We start from the raw sequence: 19,673 nt of genomic DNA on the forward strand, positions 1-19,673 counted from the left end.
ATATTGGTATTACAATCGAGGCAACAATTATTGAAAATTTATTTACAAGTTACACAATTGAATGAGAGATGGCTTTATGAATAATATACTGATTAAATTTGTAGATAAACATGTGCTTTAAAATTATACAATAATTTTAAAATACAAAAAAGACACATTAAAGTGTCGTAAAATTAATAATTTTATTAATGAAAACAATTTATATTGAGTGTTTAAATAGCAATGCATATCTTAAAAGATAATAGTCGAATAACGTATTGACCTACTAAATTATCAATGCTTATATTGCGGAGTCATGGATCATGATTACTTAGATAATAAACAATTTACAAGTTTGTTTTTAGTATTTAAGTTTGTTTGAGAGTGGAAGTCTAGAAATATTTATATCGGAGGAAACCGCCGAACATATAATGCTAGAAAAAATATATTAAAATGGCATATTAAGTGGCTATTTTGTGGTAAAAGTATCAGTGCGGTCCAGTTTCGATTTGGGTCAGTTCAATGTGGATCCGGGTTCTACGTAGTGAGACGAAGAGATTGATATATTGTACGCTCAAAACGGATAATCGGTGAATGAGATATTGATTCTCAAAGTAGACCAATTTGAGTTGGAATCGTGAAGGGAAAAAGCTTGGGTGTTGCTTTTGTCCCACATTGGTTTGGGAAGTGGATTTCCACCACTATTTGTACAAGAGCTCTTCTAAGGCTTCTTTATTTGTATAGCATAGAGGCTCTCTCACCCGCGTAGGAGGGGTGTGCAAATCAAAACCCAATCTAAGTCTATGAAGATTTGAACTCGTGTAGGGATACCCTATTATAACCCCATCAGTAATCACACACTTCATGTGGTGGTATTCCCTTATTTTGTAGGATTATTATTTTGTGATTTTCCAACGAAATATTCCCTTATTTTGTAGGGGATTATTATTGGGTTTTACCAACGAAATGTCCCACAATTGGACAAGTAGGGATACCCTATTATAACCCCATCACTAGAGACACACTACACGTGGTCTATTCCCTTAATTTGTAGGAGCGGCATGCCACCAAAATGGTGGAGTAATTGTGCATTCGCCCACCCTTGGGCTCGAACCCAGGACCACAGGGTTAAGAGCCTTGCGCTCTACCAACTGAGCTAGACGGCAAGTAGTTGTTCATATTTAATATTGGTATTACAATCGAGGCTACAATTATTGAAAATTTATTTACATGTTACACAATTGAATGAGAGATGGCTTTATGAATAATATACTGATTAAATTTGTTGATAAACATGTGTTTTAAAATTATACAATATTTTTAAAATACAAAAAGACACATTAAAGTGTCGTAAAATTAATAATTTTATTAATGAAAACAATTTATATTGAGTGTTTAAATAGCAATGCATATCTTAAAAGATAATAGTCGAATAACATATTGACCTACTAAATTATCAATGCTTATATTGCGGAGTCACGGATCATGATTACTTAGATAATAAACAATTTACAAGTTTGTTTTTAGTATTTAAGTTTGTTTGAGAGTGGAAGTCTAGAATTATTTATATCGGAGGAAACCGTCGAACATATAATGCTGGAAAAAATATGTTAAAATGGCATATTAAGTGGCTATTTTGTGGTAAAAGTATCAGTGCGGTCCAGTTTCGATTTGGGTCAGTTCAAAGTGGATCCGGGTTCTACGTAGTGAGACGAAGAGATTGATATATTGTACGCTCAAAACGGATAATCGGTGAATGAGATATTGATTCTCAAAGTAGACCAATTTGAGTTGGAATCGTGAAGGGAAAAAGCTTGGGTGTAGCTTTTGTCCCACATTGGTTTGGGAAGTGGATTTCCACCACTATTTGTACAAGAGCTCTTCTAAGGCTTCTTTATTTGTATAGCATAGAGGCTCTCTCACCCGCGTAGGAGGGGTAATCAAAACCCAATCTGAGTCTATGAAGATTTGAACTCGTGTAGGGATACCCTATTATAACCCCATCAGTAATAACACACTTCATGTGGTGGTATTCCCTTATTTTGTAGGATTATTATTTTGTGATTTTCCAACGAAATATTCCCTTATTTTGTAGGATAACCACATCATTTCTTGTGGTGTTATTCCCTTATTTTGTAGGGGATTATTAAGGGGTTTTACCAACGAAATGTCCCACAATTGGACAAGTAGGGATACCCTATTATTATAACCCCATCACTAGAGACACACTATACGTGGTCTATTCCCTTAATTTGTAGGAGCGGCATGCCACCAAAATGGTAGAGTAATTGTGCGTTCGCCCACCCTGGGGCTCGAACCCAGGACCACAAGGTTAAGAGCCTTGCGCACTACCAACTGAGCTAGACGGGCAAGTAGTTGTTCATATTTAATATTGGTATTACAATCGAGGCTACAATTATTGAAAATTTATTTACAAGTTACACAATTGAATGAGAGATGGCTTTATGAATAATATACTGATTAAATTTGTTGATAAACATGTGTTTTAAAATTATACAATCTTTTTAAAATACAAAAAGACACATTAAAGTGTCGTAAAATTAATAATTTTATTAATGAAAACAATTTATATTGAGTGTTTAAATAGCAATGCATATCTTAAAAGATAATAGTCGAATAACATATTGACCTACTAAATTATCAATGCTTATATTGCGGAGTCACGGATCATGATTACTTAGATAATAAACAATTTACAAGTTTGTTTTTAGTATTTAAGTTAGTTTGAGAGTGGAAGTCTAGAATTATTTATATCGGAGGAAACCGCCGAACATATAATGCTGGAAAAAATATATTAAAATGGCATATTAAGTGGCTATTTTGTGGTAAAAGTATCAGTGTGGTCCAGTTTCGATTTGGGTCGGTTCAAAGTGGATTCGGGTTCTACGTAGTGAGACGAAGAGATTGATATATTGTACGCACAAAACGGATAATCGGTGAATGAGATATTGATTCTCAAAGTAGACCAAATTGAGTTGGAATCGTGAAGGGAAAAAGCTTGGGTGTAGCTTTTGTCCCACATTGGTTTGGGAAGTGGATTTGCACCTCTATTTGTACAAGAGCTCTTCTAATGCTTCTTGATTTGTACAGCATAGAGGTTCTCTCTCCCGCGTAGGAGGGGTGCGCAAATCAAAACCCAATCTGAGTCTATGAAGGTTTGAACTCGTGTAGGGATACCCTATTATAACCCCATCACTAATCACACACTTCATGTGGTGGTAATCCCATATTTTGTAGGATTATTATTGGGTTTTTCCAACGAAATATTCCCTTATTTTGTAGGATAACCACATCACTAATCACACACTTCTTGAGGTGCTATTCCCTTATTTTGTAGGGGAATATTATTGGGTTTTACCAACGAAATGTCCCAAAATTTGACAAGTAGGGATACCCTATTATAACCCCATCACTAGAGACACAGTTCACGTGGTCTATTCCCTTATATTTTAGGAGCGGCATGCCACCAAAATGGTGGAATAATTGAGCATTCGCCCACCCTGGGGCTTGAACCCATGACCACAAGGTTAAGAGCCTTGAGCTCTACCAACTGAGCTATATGGGCAAGTAGTTGTTCATATTTAATATTGGTTTTACAATCGAGGCAACAATTATTGAAAATTTATTTACAAGTTAAACAATTGAATGAGAGATGGCTTTATGAATAATATACTGATTAAATTTGTTGATAAACATGTGTTTTAAAATTATATAATATTTTTAAAATACAAAAAGACACATTAAAGTGTCGTAAAATTAATAATTTTATTAATGAAAACAATTTATATTGAGTGTTTAAATAGCAATGCATATCTTAAAAGATAATAATCGAATAACATATTGACCTACTAAATTATCAATGCTTATATTGCGGAGTCATGGATCATGATTACTTACATAATCAACAATTTACAAGTTTGTTTTTAGTATTTAAGTTTGTTTAAGAGTGGAAGTCTAGAAATATTTATATCGGAGGAAACCGCCGAACATATAATGCTGGAAAAAATATATTAAAATGGCATATTAAGTGGCTATTTTGTTGTAAAAGTATCAGTGCGGTCCAGTTTCGATTTGGGTCGGTTCAAAGTGGAATCGGGTTCTACATAGTGAGACGAAGAGATTGATATATTGTACGCTCAAAACGGATAATCGGTGAATGAGATATTGATTCTGAAAGTAGACCAATTTGAGTTGTAAACGTGAAGGGAAAAAGCTTGGGAGTAGCTTTTGTCCCACATTGGTTTGGGAAGTGGATTTGCACCTCTATTTGTACAAGAGCTCTTCTAAGGCTTCTTGATTTGTACAGCATAGAGGTTCTCTCTCCCGCGTAGGAGGGGTGCGCAAATCAAAACCCAATCTGAGTCTTTGAAGGTTTGAACTCGTGTAGGGATACCCTATTATAACCCCATCACTAATCACACACTTCATGTGGTGGTAATCCCATATTTTGTAGGATTATTATTGGGTTTTTCCAACGAAATATTCCCTTATTTTGTAGGATAACCACATCACTAATCACACACTTCTTGTGGTGCTATTCCCTTATTTTGTAGGGGATTATTATTGGGTTTTACCAACGAAATGTCCCAAAATTGGACAAGTAGGGATACCCTATTATAACCCCATCACTAGAGACACACTTCACGTGGTCTATTCCCTTATATTTTAGGAGCGGCATGCCACCAAAATGGTGGAATAATTGAGCATTCGCCCACCCTGGGGCATGAACCCATGACCACAAGGTTAAGAGCCTTGAGCTCTACCAACTGAGCTATATGGGCAAGTAGTTGTTCATATTTAATATTGGTTATACAATCGAGGCAACAATTATTGAAAATTTATTTACAAGTTAAACAATTGAATGAGAGATGGCTTTATGAATAATATACTGATTAAATTTGTTGATAAACATGTGTTTTAAAATTATATAATATTTTTAAAATACAAAAAGACACATTAAAGTGTCGTAAAATTAATAATTTTATTAATGAAAACAATTTATATTGAGAGTTTAAATAGCAATGCATATCTTAAAAGATAATAATCGAATAACATATTGACCTACTAAATTATCAATGCTTATATTGCGGAGTCATGGATCATGATTACTTACATAATCAACAATTTACAAGTTTGTTTTTAGTATTTAAGTTTGTTTAAGAGTGGAAGTCTAGAAATATTTATATCGGAGGAAACCGCCGAACATATAATGCTGGAAAAAATATATTAAAATGGCATATTAAGTGGCTATTTTGTTGTAAAAGTATCAGTGCGGTCCAGTTTCGATTTGGGTCGGTTCAAAGTGGAATCGGGTTCTACGTAGTGAGACGAAGAGATTGATATATTGTACGCTCAAAACGGATAATCGGTGAATGAGATATTGATTCTCAAAGTAGACCAATTTGAGTTGTAAACGTGAAGGGAAAAAGCTTGGGAGTAGCTTTTGTCCCACATTGGTTTGGGAAGTGGATTTGCACCTCTATTTGTACAAGAGCTCTTCTAAGGCTTCTTGATTTGTACAGCATAGAGGTTCTCTCTCCCGCGTAGGAGGGGTGCGCAAATCAAAAGCCAATCTGAGTCTATGAAGGTTTGAACTCGTGTAGGGATACCCTATTATAACCCCATCACTAATCACACACTTCATGTGGTGGTAATCCCATATTTTGTAGGATTATTGTTGGGTTTTTCCAACGAAATATTCCCTTATTTTGTAGGATAACCACATCACTAATCACACACTTCTTGTGGTGCTATTCCCTTATTTTGTAGGGGATTATTATTGGGTTTTACCAACGAAATGTCCCAAAATTAGACAAGTAGGGATACCCTAATTATAACCCCATCCCTAGAGACACACTTCACGTGGTCTATTCCCTTATTTTTTAGGAGCGGCATGCCACCAAAATGGTGGAATAATTGAGCATTCGCCCACCATGGGGCTTGAACCCAGGACCACAAGATTAAGAGCCTTACGCTCTACCAACTGAGCTAGACGGGCATGTAGTTGTTAATATTTAATATTGGTTTTACAATCGAGGCAACAATTAATGAAAATTTATTTACAAGTTAAACAATTGAATGAGAGATGGCTTTATGAATAATATACTGATTAAATTTGTTGATAAACATGTGTTTTAAAATTATACAATATTTTTAAAATACAAAAAGACACATTAAAGTGTCGTAAAATTAATAATTTTATTAATGAAAACAATTTATATTGAGTGTTTAAATTGCAATGCATATCTTAAAAGATAATAGTCGAATAACATATTGACCTACTAAATTATCAATGCTTATATTGCGGAGTCATGGATCATGATTACTTAGATAATAAACAATTTACAAGTTTGTTTTTAGTATTTAAGTTTGTTTGAGAGTGGAAGTCTAGAAATATTTATATCGGAGTAAACCGCCTAACATATAATGCTGGAAAAAATATATTAAAATGGCATATTACGTGGCTATTTTGTAGTAAAAGTATCAGTGTGGTCCAGTTTCGATTTGGGTCAGTTCAAAGTGGAATCGGGTTCTACGTAGTGAGACAAAGAGATTGATATATTGTACGCTCAAAACGGATAATCGGTGAATGAGATATTGATTCTCAAAGTAGACCAATTTGAGTTGTAAACGTGAAGGGAAAAAGCTTGGGAGTAGCTTTTGTCCCACATTGGTTTGGGAAGTGGATTTGCACCACTATTTGTTCAAGAGCTCTTCTAAGGCTTCTTGATTTGTTTAGCATAGAGGCTCTCTCTCCCGCGTAGGAGCGGTGCGCAAATCAAAACCCAATCTGAGTCTATGAAGGTTTGATCTCGTGTAGGGATAACCTTTTATAACCCCATCACTAATCACACACTTCATGTGGTGGTATTCCCTTATTTTGTAGGATTATTATTGGGTTTTTCCAACGAAATATTCCCTTATTTTGTAGGATAACCACATCACTAATCACACACTTCTTGTGGTACTATTCCCTTATTTTGTAGGGGATTATTATTGGGTTTTACCAACGAAATGTCCCAAAATTGGACAAGTAGGGAAATCCCTTACTTTGTAGGATAACCACATCACTAATCACACACTTCTTGTGGTGCTATTCCCTTATTTTGTAGGGGATTATTATTGGGTTTTACCAACGAAATGTCCCAAAATTGGACAAGTAGGGATACCCTAATTATAACCCCATCACTAGAGACACACTTCTTGTGGTGCTATTCCCTTATTTTGTAGGGGATTATTATTGGGTTTTACCAACGAAATGTCCCAAAATTGGACAAGTAGGGATACCCTAATTATAACCCCATCACTAGAGACACACTTCACGTGGTCTATTCCCTTACTTTTTAGGAGCGGCTTGCCACCAAAATGTGGAGTAATTGAGCATTCGCCCACCCTGGGACTCGAACCCAGGACCACGAGATTAAAAGCCTTGTGCTCTACCAACTGAGCTAGACGGGCAAGTGGTTGTTCATATTTAATATTGGTTTTACAATCGAGGCAACAATTATTGAAAATTTATTTACAAGTTAAACAATTGAATGAGAGATGGCTTTATGAATAATGTACTGATTAAATTTGTTGATAAACATGTATTTTAAAATACAAAAAGACACATTAAAGTGTCGTAAAATTAATAATTTTATTAATGAAAACAATTTATATTGAGTGTTTAAATTGCAATGCATATCTTAAAAGATAATAGTCGAATAACATATTGACCTACTAAATTATCAATGCTTATATTGCGGAGTCATGGATCATGATTACTTAGTAAGATAAACAATTTACAAGTTTGTTTTTAGTATTTAAGTTTGTTTGAGAGTGGAAGTCTAGAAATATTTATATCGGAGTAAACCGCCTAACATATAATGCTGGAAAAAATATATTAAAATGGCATATTACGTGGCTATTTTGTAGTAAAATTATCAGTGTGGTCCAGTTTCTATTTGGGTCAGTTCAAAGTGGAATCGGATTCTACGTAGTGAGACAATGAGATTGATATATTTTACGCTCAAAACGGATAATCGGTGAATGAGATATTGATTCTCAAAGTAGACCAATTTGAGTTGTAAACGTGAAGGGAAAAAGCTTGGGAGTAGCTTTTGTCCCACATTGGTTTGGGAAGTGGATTTGCACCACTATTTGTACAAGAGCTCTTCTAAGGCTTCTTGATTTGTTTAGCATAGAGGCTCTCTCTCCCGCGTAGGAGCGGTGCGCAAATCAAAACCCAATCTGAGTCTTTGAAGGTTTGAACTCGTGTAGGGATAACCTATTAAACCCCATCACTAATCACACACTTCATGTGGTGGTATTCCCTTATTTTGTAGGATTATTATTGGGTTTTTCCAACAAAATTTGTAGGATAACCACATCACTAATCACACACTTCTTGTGGTGCTATTCCCTTATTTTGTAGGGGATTATTATTGGGCTTTACCAACGAAATGTCCAACAATTGGACAAGTAGGGATACCTTATTATAACCCCCCTATCACTAGTCACACACATCACGTGGTCTATTCCCTTGTTTTGCACCCTGGGGCTCGAACCCAGGACCACAAGGTTAAGAGCCTTGCGCTCTACCAACTGAGCTAGACGGGCAAGTAGTTGTTCATATTTAATATTGGTATTACAATCGAGGCTACAATTATTGAAAATTTATTTACATGTTACACAATTGAATGAGAGATGGCTTTATGACTAATATACTGATTAAATTTGTTGATAAACATGTGTTTTAAAATTATACAATATTTTTAAAATACAAAAAGACACATTAAAGTGTCGTAAAATTAATAATTTTATTAATGAAAACAATTTATATTGAGTGTTTAAATAGCAATGCATATCTTAAAAGATAATAGTCGAATAACATATTGACCTACTAAATTATCAATGCTTATATTGCGGAGTCATGGATCATGATTACTTAGATAATAAACAATTTACAAGTTTGTTTTTAGTATTTAAGATTGTTTGAGAGTGGAAGTCTAGAAATATTTATATCGGAGTAAACCGCCTAACATATAATGCTGGAAAAAATATACTAAAATGGCATATTAAGTGGCTATTTTGTAGTAAAAGTATCAGTGTGGTCCAGTTTCGATTTGGATCAGTTCAAAGTGGAATCGGGTTCTATGTAGTGAGACAAAGAGATTGATATATTGTACGCTCAAAACGGATAATCGGTGAATGAGATATTGATTCTCAAAGTAGACCAAATTGAGTTGTAAACGTGAAGGAAAAAAGCTTGGGAGTAGCTTTTGTCCCACATTGGTTTGGGAAGTGGATTTGCACCACTATTTGTACAAGAGCTCTTCTAAGGCTTCTTGATTTGTATAGCATAGAGGCTCTCTCTCCCGCGTAAGAGGGGTGCGCAAATCAAAACCCAATCTGAGTCTATGAAGGTTTGAACTCGTGTAGGGATACCCTATTATAACCCCATCACTAATCACACACTTCATGTGGTGGTATTCCCTTATTTTGTAAGATTATTATTGGGTTTTTCCAACGAAATATTCCCTTATTTTGTAGGATAACCACATCACTAATCACACACTTCTTGTGGTGCTATTCCCTTATTTTGTAGGGAATTATTATTGGGTTTTACCAACGAAATGTCCCAAAATTGGACAAGTAGGGAAATCCCTTACTTTGTAGGATAACCACATCACTAATCACACACTTCTTGTGGTGCTATTCCCTTATTTTGTATGGGATTATTATTGGGTTTTACCAACGAAATGTCCCAAAATTGGACAAGTAGGGATACCCTAATTATAACCCCATCACTAGAGACACACTTCACGTGGTCTATTCCCTTATTTTTTAGGAGCGGCTTGCCACCAAAATGTGGAGTAATTGAGCATTCGCCCACCCTGGGACTCGAACCCAGGACCACAAGATTAAGAGCCTTGTGCTCTACCAACTAAGCTAGACGTGCAAGTAGTTGTTCATATTTAATATCGGTATTACAATCGAGGCTACAATTATTGAAAATTTATTTACAAGTTAATCAATTGAATGAGAGATGGCTTTATGAATAATATACTGATTAAATTTGTTGATAAACATGTGTTTTAAAATTATACAATATTTTTAAAATACAAAAAGACACATTAAAGTGTCGTAAAATTAATAATTTTATTAATGAAAACAATTTATATTGAGTGTTTAAATTGCAATGCATATCTTAAAAGATAATAGTCGAATAACATATTGACCTACTAAATTATCAATGCTTATATTGCGGAGTCATGGATCATGATTACTTAGATAATAAACAATTTACAAGTTTGTTTTTAGTATTTAAGTTTGTTTGAGAGTGGAAGTCTAGAAATATTTATATCGGAGGAAACCGCCGAACATATAATGCTGGAAAAAATATATTAAAATGGCATATTAAGTGGCTATTTTGTGGTAAAAGTATCAGTGTGGTCCAGTTTCGATTTGGGTCGGTTCAAATTGGTGATCGCATGTGGTCATGTTGTTAGGTGTGGTCATATGGTCAATTACAGGCCATTAGATTAGATAGATCCATTGAATCACATTAATCAAGATTCTTCCAGTATTTACGCGCACATTCTCCTACCCAGCGAACTGCAAGGGTAAACTCATCATAAAGCACCGGAATAGGGAAAATCACATTGTTGTGTGTTTTATTTGTGTAATTGGTGCATTATTAGCCTTACTCTGTTGTATATGTAGATTCCCATTGGTGCCAAGTTCAGGTGCGGCAACGCCTTCCCGTGTGGTCAGTGCGGCAGCACCAATTGTTATACTAATATACAAAATCAATGTTATGAAATGCACAACAAAAAACATACACAAATTAGGTACGCATCACCAAAAACGCGTCATTAGATATGAATAAATACACCATACAGTGTTCGGGAATACACTATTGGTGTATTTCACTGTGGTGTATTTTATTACACTATTGGTGCATGTTGTCAACACTGTTGGTGTATTCTGGAACCCGGCTGCTAAAAATTGCCACTATAATTACCATAACACCCCCACGCGCGAAAATCCTCAAATCCTCATAATTAGCCACTGCCGTTAGATTAAACTGATTCAACGACACAAATACGACCACACCGCCACACCTAATGATATATATATATATATATATATATATATATATATATATATATTGTATTATATATTCAAGACTTAGCCCTTATCTAGACAAATCTCTCTCTCTTCCCTACTTCGCTTTCACGCCATCTTCATATACTTCCTCACTCAAACATTTGGTCTTCATTTCATCTTATCCATTGATGTAACACCCCCGATTTTTCAACATTTTCAAAACTTAATTCCAAAGGTAAACATCTAATCATCAAGATAAACATCAAGCGGAAGCTATATAAAATCGGTAAGCGTTATGCCACACCCATAAACCATGGGTGCACAGGCTAGTCAACAACAATCTAACAAAACATAAACAATTCTAAGGCACGCAGGCCAAACAAGGATAAACGTCTAGCATGGGATCTATACTAACTAAGTTCCACATCTAGCGCTCTCAGCATCTACTCAGAACCTATAAAAAGATCAAGGGATAACACCCGGTCAGCGAACATTGCTGGTAACCCATCAATACGCGTTAAATATCATAATATACATAAATATAATCAAAACCATTTGGAACGGGAATACAATATATATCATTTCAAAACCAAGGAAGGGAAGTCAACATTCAAGACTCATCAATCACTCTCAATCGAAACGAGGATCATCATCCTCACAACAACAACAGGACCACAAACGTAATAGACAACACAACTCAGGATGCATCCTACTGTTCACAAGGTAGAATACATCAAGACATGCTCATAAGCAAGGAAATCACATTCACACTGTAACACCCCCGATTTTCAACAACTTTTAAAACCAATTAAAGCTTAAGGAAGAGATAAAGTCTACTCATTAAGATTAAATTAAATCGGAAGCTAATAAACAAGTACGGGAGATGTTATGCCACACCTACACATCTATAGGGGCACAAGCTAAGTCTAAACAAAACATCATAGTCATACTTATAAAAATCCACGGCTCACAGGCCATAAGTCTAACTAAAACAAGCCACAAGGAGCTACACTAACTAACGACCTGCTAGCGCGCTCTCCAAGATGCTACTCAAAACTTGTAAAGCAACATAAAGATAGGGGATGACACCTGGTCGGCGAATATTGCTGGTAACCCATCAATACACGTTAAATAGCATATATAAATAGTATAAGTCAAAACCATTTTCGAAACGGAATACAGTAGATATCATTTCAAAAGCCATAAAGAGAAGTCAACTTCAAAGACTGTTAGGAATAAAGTGTAATGGTTTTGATATGCCAAATATGTATTTATAGATCCCCCAATTTTATTTTATAGGTCTAGTAGAGCCTAAGACCATGATCGGGAAATTATTTAATTTGCAAAAGAGAAAAACAAATGAAGATGCATGAAAATAGAAGAAGAAGATATCAAGCCGAAAATCAAGAATTTGTCTGGAGAAAATGACAAATTGAAGAAGAAGATGAATGATATGAAAATCACGTCAATGCTACTCAAAAGGATATCCCAGAAGAATTTTCGTGAAAGAAAATTAAGTTTGGAAGATTGCATGAATTTGACTTGGAGATCAAGCATCTATGGAAAGAAAGGAGTACATCAAAGATGATTGGAGATTTAACTAATAAGTTGTACGGACGAAGTGGAAGATGCCTGATTTATTATGTGAAATGGCTCAAGTTTGAATTTCATCATCAACAATTTTACAAGGTAAAATTTGAGAAGCCAAAATTAATTATGTCTGATGGAGTTGGGCGCTAGTTTGGCTTTGGGTGTCAATTACAAGTGGAAATTGGGGCTAGTTTGGCTTTGGGTGTCAATTACAAGTGGAAATTGGGAAGCAATTTCACTTGGGTGGCAATTGAGAAGCAATTGCACTTGGGAGCCGATTTCAGAGAAATTGAAATTGGGAGCTAGTTTCACATGGGAATCAATTCAAGTTGTAGTATGGGATGCAATTTCAAATTGGGGACCGATTCAAAGAAGACATTGAGATCAAATTGAATTGAGATGAAATTCAATACCAGGAGAAGTCTGGGAGCCAATTTCGAAGTCAAAGTCAAATAATTCAAATTGGGAAGCAATTGAAGCACCAGGAGTAGATTGGGAGCCAATTACAAGTCAAAGTCAATTGGGTGCCAATTACAATGGAGAAATTCAAATTGGGTGCCAATTACAAGTCAATTGCAATTGGGTGTCAATTACAAAGGAGAAATTCAAATTGGGAGGAATTTCAAAGCCAGTTTGAAGTCTGAGAACACCCAGACGTGAGAATGAAGAAGATGAAGAAAAACTTACAGTAAAAATATTCTCACAGGGAAAAATACTAGTCTAACAAGTATGGGATTAAATTGAAGAATATTTTTGAAGTATTTAAATCCCAAGAACCACTTCAGAGCTGATCAGAGAAGCCATTCTACACAAAACTGAGACCCAGATATTTCCAAGAAACGTGAGAAAACCAGAGGAATATCAGATGAAGTTTGGGTACTCATTTGCATGAAGTTGAAGCTCTACCAACGGCTAGCTTATCTCTTCTGACACTTTGCCAGAAGATAAGGTAAGATCTCTGACAAAAGATACAAGAATTCAAAAATGAGATCGTCTCTTTCCAACAGACAGATTCTCATTACCAGCTATAAAATGATGATGATATGAAGACTTGAAGATGGGGAACGAATAGAGCAATAGAGCAAGATATACGAGCAAAGAGCTTAACAAGAGCAAAGAGCAAAAATCTCATTTGGTACAGAGTATACCAAAAATCTTCAAGTGAGAAGTGAGAAAAGAAAAAGAACTCAGAGAGCTTCAAAGAAAATATTCTGAGAGTTCTTGAACAGAGCAAAGCAGAGCATAAAAATCAAGTGTTTTACTTGATACACTCAAAGAGAGAAAACATTCAGAGCGTTCAAGAGAAATCATCCAGAGTGTTTCATCTTCATCAAAGAGACCTGCGCATCATTGAAGATCAACTACAGAGTCTCGAAGTTGGAAGCAAGACAACACTTGTTTTGGAGCAAAACAAGAAAAGGGAGGAAAGTAGCACGGAGCTGTGAGATCCGAAGCAGCAGTGTCGGAGGCACTGGGCGTGATTAGTGCGGGCTTTGTGATCAAAGCACTAGATCACGGGATACGTTTCTACCGGAGTGTGGAAGACGGGGGGAAAGTAACGCGGAGTCGTGAAATCCTGGGATAGTAGCGCGGCGACGTGAAACCCGACGCAGCAGTGTGGTGTCACTGGGCGTGATTAGTGCGGGCTTGGTGATCAAAGTACTAGATCACGGAAATTCATTGTATCTTGGAACCAAGAAGTGGTGGATATAGTGAATTGCTCTTGGAGATAAGAGCAAGTGGAGTAGGAGGATTACAACACCTCGCGAACCACTATAATTGTCTTGTGTTCTTTACTGCTTCCTTTACTTACTGCTCTTTACTTGCTCTATACGAGATATACTGCTCACAATCTCACACACACTTTATCTTTATTTAATTCTGCTGTGCACCATACTCTAACAATCTAGTAAAGAGTTTTGGTTTATCTCTGGCTTAGCAATTGTTGTGCTGTGCGAAAAAGTTTGAAAGTCTATTCACCCCCCCCCCCCCTCCCTCTAGACTTTCACCTTACCTCTTTTGGGACCAACAAAGACTCATTCACACTCTCAAGGGAAAGGAAATCAACATCCTTACGACAACAACAAGACAAGAATATCAACTGTAAACAATACAACTCGAGATGTATTCTACTGATCACAAAGTAGAATACATCAAGACATGCTCACTAGCAAAGAATAGACATTCACACATTGGCAACTACATGCCACAGTGACAACTACATGCCACAAATCACACAGTTCCAAGTTCCAACCTTATGCCCTGTTCCAACCTTATGGCTACCCCCGGCCTTATTTCAGTTCCAACCATTACCTCCGAGTGCCACCCTGTACTTCTGAGTCCAACCTTATACCGCCAGGGACCGTCGTCCCCCCTCCAACATAGTTTCCAACATACCACCTACATATGAGTACACGATGGTACTTTTCATTTCATTCACACAACCACCTACATATGGGCCTACGCTCAAGTCACACCACTAATTTCGATCATAGTCACACAAGTCATCATCATTACCAAGAGGACTAAGGTTCAACAATAACCTTAATCAAATGTCAATCAAAGGGTACAACGATTACATACGTTCACATCATAGGAATCAATCAATGGATCACAACAAAGATATGAAACCATACTCAACAACGAAGGATCACAATCCGACACCAAGCGTTGGTCAACACAAGTTGCCAATCTCAATAGGAAAAAACAAACCGCACATACTAGCATTTCAACATCAAACTAGCATGCTTATCAAACGGGTAAACCAAAAGCAGTTCCATAGAACATACAAGACTCAACATCAATCCAACGAATCACAAAGTTGGACCACAAGAACGATTCAAGACACCAAATCCTACATGGATTCCTAACATACCGTTCTTGTGACACCCTGTAATCCAAATTCAACTAAGAGATTAATTAAGTAATTAATCCTAAACCAATTGGTAATTTAATTCCTTAAATTCCTGAAAATTCAATAGTCGGGGACTAGTAATTGACTAGTCAACCCCAAAGTCAAAGTTGTACCTTGAGCTTTGAGAGGAGTTCCCTTGTTCCCTTACACCTCTCCATGTTAGTAAGGGTATTCATGACTTTTCACCTTGTGTTAGTAATGCAAGCTAACCTAGTAGAACACCCTCATTTCTCTCCTTACACATTCCAAATTCTAGCACACCCTCATTTCTCTCCTTACACATTCCAAATTCTAGCTCTACCTTCTCTCTAAAAAGGTAGATAGCTTTTCTTCCAAGCCAAGTTGAAGCTTTGTCAAATCTTCAAGAGTTGTCTCCAAGATTCTACCTTTCATACATTTGGGCATCTAGGAGGGTAAGATCTATGTTCATCTTGTGTTTTTAGTGTTTTTTTAGGTGTCTTTTCTTAAAGATGGAATCTTTATGATCTTTTGGTGTGTTCTTAAAGTGGGTTTGGAAGGTGAGCCTTATTAGAAGCTTGGTGAAGTGTTAAGTGAAGGTTTTTGTCTACAAGAGGTAACCCATGCTCTCAAAAATCTATTTTGTTTACCTATTTGATGATTCTTGGATTCTACATGTGATTTTGCTATGAAATGTGAGTGTTTATGCATTGTCTTGTGAAAATGCATATCTAGAGCTTGTGTTTAAGGTTCTTTTATGCCATTGCTTGGCTATTCCTTTGATTCAAGTCATTTTGTTGTATTTGGTGAGTTTTGGCATGTTTTGGACTTGAATTTGAGCTTGGAGTTGAAAATCCCCGAAGGGATTATTTTGGGCACAGGTACGTACCCGCGGGCGAAACGACGGGTAGAGCTCCACCCGCCGCCCACCCACGGGGAACATATGGTCAGTGGGTATGTACCCGCGGGCGGAACCATGGGTGGGAGCCTACCCGTGGGTCCACCCGCGGGGAACATCATGGTGGATGTTCGGGATTTGTTCCCCGTGATTCTTTTGACTTCCCGTTGTTCTTTTGTGGAACTATTTGAGTGTCTTCTTGATGTTTCGTATGTCTAGAACTATATGGTAGGAATCCATGTAGGTTTTGGTGTCTTGAATCGTGCTAAGTGTTCAACATTGTGTTTCGTTGAACCGTGATGAGTCTTGTGTGTTCTTCGGAACTACGTTTGGTTTACCCGTTTGTTAAGCATGCTAGTTCGGTGTTTAAATGCTAGCGTGTGTGTTGTTCGTACCTTCTTACTGGTTGATGATAACTTGAGTTATTCATCATTGTTGTTGTTGAACTGTGATCCATTCCTTGGTTGAGTATGGTTTCATATCTTCGTTGTGATCCGTTGATTGATTCCTGTTGAGGTGTGATTTGTGTGTGGCTTTACCTGGATTGCACAATTAGTGGTATGGGACACTAGTCACCAAGGTATTGCAGTGGTCCTCGTGGTGGCCATGACGTGATTATGGAGTTGTGACCTTTGTGTAAGGTTCACGTATTTCTTGGGAGGCATGTGTTGCCGTGTGTGTGATCGGTACCCTCATGTACTATGAAATCGGTGGTTCTATTGGAGGGGGAACGACGGTTCCCGGAGGAATAAGGTTGGACTTGGTGTACAGGGGTCCTGGAGGTAAAGGTTGGAACTAGATATACGGTTGGGGGTAGCCATAAGGTTGGAACCGAGCATAAGGAAGGCATATCAACTCGTGATGGGTGATGTCACGAGGGCTTGTGTAGCCGTTGTTGTGAGTTCTCTTCTTGTGACGTGTGTAGTCACAAAGGCATGTGTTGCCTTGGCATGTGTTGTCGTTGGGTATGTCCTTATCCTTTGAGTTGTGCATGTCGGGTGTTAATCTATTGTGTGATGATAGATTATACCTTGAGCCATCCTTGTGAGTTGTTGTTGTCCTTTGTGGTCTTGGGATGTGTTCCCTTATCTTGTTGTGAGTGCTTTGAGTCTTATGTTGACCTTTGCTCTTGGTTTTGAACTTATATATATATGTATTCCGTTTCGCAAATGATTTTACAAACATATATCTTATCTATGTATGATATTTCACATGTATTGGTGGGTTACCAGCATTATTCGCTGACCGGGCGTCGTCTCATCCTTTTATGTGTTTCTTTCAGGTGATGTTTAGATGAGAGCGCGGTTTAATGCCAGCTAGTGTAACTCCTTCCCTATGTTTTGTGGCCTGTGAGCTAGTTTAGACTTAGAACTTTGAACATGTATGGTTTTAGACTTTGATTTATGCAGATGATAGCCTGTGCATTCATCCCTAGATGAACGTGGCATAGCACCCCTCTTCTTCTAGTTTATATATATTTCTCTTTCAGTCTTCCGCTGTGTTTGATATTTTGTTAAATATCTGCATATTTAAGGCTTTAATTAGCTTGGTTTATAGGGGGTGTTACAGTTCTAGACATACGAAACATCAAGAAGACTCACAAATAACCCAATAAAACAACATCGGGAGGTCAAAACATCAATACCAAGTCAAAAGAATCACGGAGAACAAATCCCCGCCAACCAACATACATGTTCCCCACGGGTGGGGCCACGAGTGGACAACCGCTCGCGGGTACCAAGCCCACAACCACTTGTTCCCCGCGGGTGGGGCGGCGGGTGGTACACTGCCCGCCGTTCCGCCCACGGGTACCAACCTGTACTCCAAAATATCCCTTCGAGGATTTTCAACAACAAATCCAAATTCAAGTCCAAAACACCCAAAATCTCACACAATACAACAATATGACTTGAACCCAAGAAATAGCCAAGCAATGGCATACAAGAACCTAAGAACAAGCTTTAAACATGCATTACCACAAAACAATGCATCAAATCTCAGATTTCATCACAAGAATCACAAGTAGAAGCCAAGAATCATCATATAAGTAAGAAAATAGGTTTTGTAAAGCATGGGTTACCTTTGTAGCCTAAAACTTCACTTTCTCACCCTTAGAAAGCTTCTCCTAAAGCTCTTCTTCCACACCAACTTCACAAACAAACCAAAAGACAACAAAGATTCTATTTTTAGAAAAAGACAACTAAAAGGATGCTAAAAACACCAAGAGATCAAGGATTTTACCCTCCCCTATGCTCAAGATTAGGAAAGTAGGAATCTTGGAAGACAACTTGCAAGATTTAGGATGCCCAAATTTTGGCTTGGAGAAGAAGCTACCAAATTCTTAGAGAGAAGGTAGAGATTTTGTGTTTAGAGTGTTGGTGGATGAAATGAAGAGATGTTGCTAGGTTAGCTTGAAGCACAAACTTTAGGTAAAAAGACACCTTTGCCCTTACTAAAGTTAGAAGAATAAGGAAACAAGGGAACAACCCAACAAGCATAAGGTACAACCCTTTGACCTTGGTTGACTAATCAAATTCTAGTCCTCCGACTATTGAATTTTCAGGATTTTTAGTAATAAATTAACAAAGAAGCTAGGATTAATTCTCTAATTAATCCTAGACTAGAGTTTGGATTTACGGGGTGTCACACACACGGTGCCAACTACATGTCACGGTGACAACTACATGTCACAAGTTACATAGTTCCAACCTTATGCCCTGTTCCAACGTTATGGCTACCCCCGGCCTTATTTCGGTCCCAACCATTACCTCCTAGTGCCACCCTGTACTTCTGAGTCCAACCTTTTTCCTCCGGGGCCCGTCGCCCCCCCCCCCCCCCCCCCCCCCCCCCCCCCGCCGACACTCCTATTCACCGCCGATCTCTTAGTACACGAGGGTACCATTAATTTCATAATCACAAAACCGCCAATCTCGTGAGCAAAGCTCAAGTAACAAACCACCAATCTCAATCATAGTCACACAAGTTCATCATCATTACCAAGAAGACTAAGGCTCAACAATAGCCTCAATCAAGTATCAACAAAGGGTACAACGATTTACATACGGTCATATCATAGGAATCAATCAAGGGATCACAATAAAGACATGAGACCATACTCAATCAATAAAGGATCACCATCCAACATCAAATGATTGTCAACACAAGTTGCCAATCCCAATACGAAGGAACAAACCACACATACTAGCATATCAACATCAA

At 37.3% G+C, this 19,673-nt stretch overlaps 4 non-coding genes across 4 annotated transcripts; all 4 read right to left on the minus strand.

Moving 5' to 3' along the window:
- Nucleotides 1-2,276: 2,276 nt before the first annotated feature.
- On the minus strand, nucleotides 2,277-2,349 carry TRNAK-CUU. The gene has a single exon. It is a non-coding gene; the product is annotated as a tRNA-Lys (tRNA).
- Nucleotides 2,350-3,492: 1,143 nt separating this feature from the next.
- TRNAK-CUU lies at nucleotides 3,493-3,565 on the minus strand. Its single transcript has one exon. It is a non-coding gene; the product is annotated as a tRNA-Lys (tRNA).
- Nucleotides 3,566-7,385: 3,820 nt separating this feature from the next.
- On the minus strand, nucleotides 7,386-7,458 carry TRNAK-UUU. Its single transcript has one exon. It is a non-coding gene; the product is annotated as a tRNA-Lys (tRNA).
- A 2,412-nt stretch (nucleotides 7,459-9,870) lies between these two features.
- TRNAK-CUU lies at nucleotides 9,871-9,943 on the minus strand. Its single transcript has one exon. It is a non-coding gene; the product is annotated as a tRNA-Lys (tRNA).
- Between the last annotated feature and the right edge of the window lie 9,730 nt (nucleotides 9,944-19,673).

The sequence above is a fragment of the Ipomoea nil genome, unplaced genomic scaffold, assembly GCF_001879475.1.
Source record: "Ipomoea nil cultivar Tokyo-kokei standard unplaced genomic scaffold, Asagao_1.1 scaffold1868, whole genome shotgun sequence".
Taxonomy (NCBI): domain Eukaryota; kingdom Viridiplantae; phylum Streptophyta; class Magnoliopsida; order Solanales; family Convolvulaceae; genus Ipomoea; species Ipomoea nil.